Source organism: Alosa alosa, chromosome 11, assembly GCF_017589495.1.
Source record: "Alosa alosa isolate M-15738 ecotype Scorff River chromosome 11, AALO_Geno_1.1, whole genome shotgun sequence".
In the NCBI taxonomy this organism is placed as follows: domain Eukaryota; kingdom Metazoa; phylum Chordata; class Actinopteri; order Clupeiformes; family Clupeidae; genus Alosa; species Alosa alosa.
Genome location: NC_063199.1, coordinates 35,226,902 through 35,232,901, shown reverse-complemented (window position 1 = coordinate 35,232,901; position 6,000 = coordinate 35,226,902). Strand labels below are relative to the sequence as shown.

The following is a 6,000-nucleotide window of genomic DNA, read 5'->3' as shown; positions in this document are numbered from 1 at the left end:
AAGTTGTATTTGATAACCATTCAGGATAATATTACAGGAGCAAAGCTGCCTTCTAAACAGCAGGTGCTTAGCTTCTTCCTCCATTGGCATTAGCAGCAGAAGGAGACAGTGAGGTTAGCTGCTACTAGAACAGGAAGGAAGGAGGAATTCTGGGATAGGGCTAGAACTGTGGAGAAAGTGGAGGAATTCTGGGATAGGGCTAGAATTCCTCTACGCCACAAGCAAGATATAATAAAGAAGGTTGAAAAATTGTTCACAGATTGGACGGCTTTGAAAAAGAACGGCAAAAGAAGGTCAGAAACACAGCAGAAGAAAACATGTTTACCTCAGACTATAATGACATTTTTGATGTTGCCCATGAACATCCCCAGGACTTAATTAACTAACTTTATGTCAATTGAGCTACCTCTAAATATTCTCAAAAACTCATAAAACTTTGCAAATATGTTTTTTCAACAAATATAACATATTCAGGGGGTCAGAGCAAATCAGATGTTTTTTTTAATCAAAATAAGGACCACCCTACTTCACTTGTGCTAGAGTGATAGATTTGATTTAGTTTATATAGTATATTTAGTATTTTAGTATCATGTATATCTTCTACTGTCTCTATTGTACAGTGGAGTTTTATTTGTATATAACTTTTCTGCTGTAGTGCATGTTGTGTGTGATGTCTGTATGCTACTGATACCTTGAATTTCCCCTTGGGGATCAATAAAGTATCTATCTATCTATCTATCTATCTATCTATCTATCTATCTATCTATCCATCGCTTCGGTTGCCGTCAGGTGTGGCTACTCAACAGCTCCGTGTCTTAGTGTTTGTTTCTCGTCTTTTTTTTTTACGAGGAGTGTTTTTTTTCCTTGGATACGGACTTTTTGGATGTACACTGTTTTGAAGTGTTTTTATTCTATCCTATGTATCCTATTCTATCCTAGACAGAGACTGTAACCTTTGGCTGCCATATCCCCACTTCTAGCGTTGAGCTGCCTGGCTTCAGTGTGGCTTCGTTTGAACAAGACTGTAAACTTTTCTGGACTGTGCTGTACATTAACAACAGATGGTGCAATCCCCGGACATGTAACAGTGAAGAGACTGTATGCTGTAAATGTGGAGTAACTAGCGGTCAGTCTACGACCATACTACATGCGAGGAGTTCACCGCCGCCAATTGCTGTCTGTGTTTCACGTTCCACCTCGGAGCTCTCCGGATACAGCGTGTGGCGTCATCCCTCCCACAATCATAGGCTTCAAACCCAACACACTGGCGCCTTTTTGTGATCTCTGGCGACTTCAATCATATAACACTGGATTCCACACTCATAGTTTTTACCAGTATGTTGACTGCCCTACAAGGAAAAACAGGACAATAGACCTCATGTATGCAAATGTGAGGGATGCATACAGTACAAACCCCTCTCCCCACTGGGAAAGTCAGACCACAACCTCATTCATCTACAGCCAATGTACAAGCCCAAAGTACAGAGGCTACCAGTTGCCACCACGCACCTTCAGGAAGTGGACACCCGAAGTGGATGAGGCTCTGAGAGACTGCTTCGAGTGTACTGGCTGGAGTGTGTTACAAAATGGAAGGACTTAGGAGGTCACACAGTGCAACTGACTACCTGAACTTCTGCATGGACATTGTTGTTCCCCACAGAACTGTATGTTGCTTTCCCAACAACAAGCCTTGGATAACCAGCAACGTCAAGACCCTTCTTAACAGAAAAAAGATGGGCGTTCAGAGAGGGGACAATGCAGAGCTGAAGCGTGCAAGGGAACTCAAATTCAAGCTGAAGGAAGCTAAGGAGGATTACAGAAAGAAGGTGGAACAGAAGCTGCAGGAAAACAACTTGAAGGAGACATGGGACTGCATGAAGGTTATCACTGGCCTGAAGAAGAGCAGCAGCTCTGTGGAGGGGACCTGGACAGGGTGAACCAGTTGAACCACTTCTACAACAGGTTTGACTGCCCTGCTCAGCTCAATGGCAGTGGTCCACCATCCCAAGCCCCACCCCACACCCCCTCAATACCAGGTGCAACACTGCCTCCATCATCACGGGCTGCTCATTACCCCCCCCATCACTGGATTTTGCACCCCTCCCCACATGGCGATCCACGAGGAACAATGAGGTGACAACGACCTCAGTCAGCAGCCATCAGACACACAGATCCCAGATGCCCCCCCCCCTTACACCCCTCACCATACAACAGATCAGTGACAGTCCAAACTAAAGCAGCTTAATAAAGCAGGGCCTGACAGACTGTGTCCCAAGGCTACTCAAGGCCTGTGCTGCTGAACTGGGAGCCACTGAAGCACATCTTTAATTTGAGCCCTCGCCTTGGACAAGTTCAACACTGTGGAAGACATCATGTTTTACCCCTGTCCCTAGAAGCCACACCCTAGTAGGCTTAATGACTGAACCTGTCGGCTCTTACATCACATGTGATGTAGACAATGGAAGCGATTGGTCTTAGGTATGCTCAGACCCCAGATGCGCATGCACTAGACCCGTTACAGTTTGCATAGCAGGAGAAAGTGGGCGTGGGCGATGCCATCACTTATCTTCTACACAGGACACATTCCCACCTAGACAAGGGGAAAAGTGCTGTGAGAATCATATTCTTTGATTTTCTCAAAGTGCTTTTAACACCATCCAGCCCCTCAGATTGGGAGACAAGCTCTTGCAGATGGGTGTGGGCGCTCACCTGGTAACCTGGATTACAAGATTACCTGACCAGTGACCACAGTTAGTCCAGACTGAAGAACTGTCTTTCTGACACTGTGATCTGCAGCACCCGGGCGCCACAGGGAACTGTGCTCTCTCAGTCCTGTTCACCCCTACATCTGACTTTGCTACAACACCGAGTCATGCCACATGCAGAAGTTTTCTGATGATACTGCAATTGTGGGGTGTATCAGGAGCGGGCAGGAGGGAGGAGTACAGGAGCCTGGTGGAGGACTTTGTGCAATGGTGCAAACTCAATCATCTTCAACTTAACACTTCAAAAGACCAAGGAGATGGTGGTGGATTTCCATGAGTCTAAGCCCCTCTGCTACCAGTCCACATTGATGGGGTCAATGTGGGGAGGGTGGTTGGGCACCACCTACAAAATATCTGGGTCTCCACCTGGACAATAAACTGGACTGGTCAGCCAACACTGATGCACTCTACAAGAAAGGGCAGAGCAGGCTGTACTTCCTGAGGAGGCTGCAGTCCTTCAATGTGTGCAATAAGCTCCTCAGGATGTTCTACCAGTCTGTTGTTGCCAGCGTCTCTTCTATGCAGTAGTATGTTGGGGAGGAAGCACAAGGGAAAAGAAGGATGTGGGGGGCCGAATTGACAGGCTGGTAAGGGAAAGCTGTGGCTCTGTGGTGGGAGGAGCTGAACTGGAGTGTATCACTTCACTATCGACAAAAGGACCCTGAACAAACTGATCAACATCTTGGACAATGAGTGTCACCCACCCCAGCACTATTGATAGATAGATAGATAGATAGATACTTTATTGATCTCAGGAAATTCGGGTCTCAGCAGCAGCATACATACAACACAAACACATTCTTTAACAGCAGAAAAAGTAATTAAAAGTATATAATATAAAACACAACTAAGCAGTAAGGACAGTGAAGATAAAGAATATGCTAAATATACTAAAATACAAATTATACTAACACTTAATACAAAAATATAAAATATACTAAAATACAAATTACAAAATACAAATTAACTAACTAACTTGCTTAATCTAAATCAATTCTAAAAACAGTATCCACATAGTGGTGATTAATAAATCAGAGCGCTTTGCAATGACTGAGGCAGGGGACTGAGTCTGTGATTCTCTGTGCATAGTAAGGTATGGTAAGGTGCTCTAAGGTTGCTCTGTGTGAATGAGTGTCATATTGTCCTTATTGCAGAAGAGTCTGATCAGCTGGAACTTGGCTCACTGCCTTGCACAACTGACAGACTGAGAAAGTCATTTTGTCCCCAGGGCCATTGAACTGTTCAATGCCTCACTTAAGGGAAAGGAGATAGACTTCTCTGCATGGTCTGTCTGCCTCTTCACCGGCTCACAGGAATCACGTAGCTCAGTCCCTGCCTCAGTCATTGCAGCCTCTGATTGATTAATCACCACTATGTGGATACTGTTTTAAATTGATTTTAGGCTCAAATGGATAGTATAATTTGTACAGCTATATTTAACATATTCTTTATCTTCTACTGTCCTTACTGCTTAGTTGTGTTGTTATATTATATACTTTAATTACTCTTTCTGCTGTTGTATGTATGGTTGTGTTGTATGTATGCTGCTGCGGAGACCTTGAATTTCCCCTGGGGATCAATAAAGTATCTATCTATCTATCTATCTATCTATCTATCTATCTATCTGATAGGGCCATGGGTGGCTTTAGAGGTATCTGGTAAAAATCTGAGATATCTGGTAAATCCGTTTGTTGATTTTGTTGGTGGTATAAGGAAACACCTTGGCATTTGAGAAGGACTTTAGGAGGAAGATTTTTTGGACGGCATGTTCAGATTTTTACATACGGCCGCCTCCACAATGCACAATCCCCTATATGACGAGAGAGTTGGCAGCAAAATAATACTCATAGTAGAATCACATTTCACTGTGCTGTATTGGAATTAGATGGAGAGGAGTAATTTGGAAAGGTTTTATGTGTTATTTTTAGCAGTAAAATGTATGTGGGCACGAGCTAATACAATTTGGAGTCTCATTAAATCGCAACATTAATTAAGTGAAGCTATTAAAGTGGATAATAGAGGTGGGGAGGGGTAGGAGGTGGAACACTGTATTCACAACGAGTCTCATTATATAAAAATGTCTCAAATTCACATTTATTTATTCCAAATTCATGCTAGGACAGGATAGGTCTGCATTGATCAGTATGGGTGTTATTTAGGTGGAATGTATTTCTACAGACAATCTATTTAATTCTGCACTTGTGTTGGTCACAGAAAACATTAGCGTCATTTCATCATGTGGTGGTGCAACCCTATGTTTGAATAAGCAAATGGTGACAATCGATCTAGCTCCACTGCACACCTCTACAGTGTGTTAGCCTCCATCACTAATGCAGCTTGTTGAATCATCTTATTGTGTCCTCACATATGGACTTGTGTATATAAAGACCATGTACAGTATGTCTGTCTGTGCAGTGAGGGTGCAGTAAATGGTGTTGACATGATTGGGTATCAGATAAGGTGTTGTGTTGTTGTTGGTATTGGTCTGTGTTTTGCAGTGTTGACATGGTCCCTGCTGAAAAAAAACAGCCTGACCAGCTTAAGGTGGTTTGCTGGTTGACCAGCTTGTTAACCAGCTTCTTTGACCACCCTATGATGGTTGACCTGCTAGACCAGCAAAACTCTTGCAAAAACATATCTTCAGCTGGTTTACCCAGCTTACGATGGTAATTCAGCTGGTTTTACCACCTCAAGCTGGTCATTTTAGCTGGTGTTGCAGGTGTCCTCACATATGGACTTGTGTATATAAAGACCATGTACAGTATGTCTGTCTGTGCAGTGAGGGTGCAGTAAATGGTGTTGACATGATTGGGTATCAGATAAGGTGTTGTGTTGTTGTTGGTGTTGGTATTGGTCTGTGTTTTGCAGTGTTGACATGGTCCCTGCTGAAAAAAAACAGCCTGACCAGCTTAAGGTGGTTTGCTGGTTGACCAGCTTGTTAACCAGCTTCTTTGACCACCCTATGATGGTTGACCTGCTAGACCAGCAAAACTCTTGCAAAAACATATCTTCAGCTGGTTTACCCAGCTTACGATGGTAATTCAGCTGGTTTTACCACCTCAAGCTGGTCATTTTAGCTGGTGTTGCAGGTCTACACTGCTGGTTTAACTGGCCATGCCAGCTTATGTTGGTCATTCTAGCAAACCAGCATGACCATCTTACACCAACAATGTCAAGTTTGGCAGGCTGGTCACCAGCATGACTATCTTACACCAGCTGTATCCTACATGACAGG

General features: G+C 43.6%; 1 protein-coding gene across 1 annotated transcript in view; it reads left to right on the top strand.

Annotated features, from left to right (window-relative positions):
* The window catches only part of appl2 (adaptor protein, phosphotyrosine interaction, PH domain and leucine zipper containing 2), a 32,709-nt gene that overhangs the window by 9,546 nt on the left and 17,163 nt on the right, over positions 1-6,000 (top strand). The window lies entirely within an intron of this gene.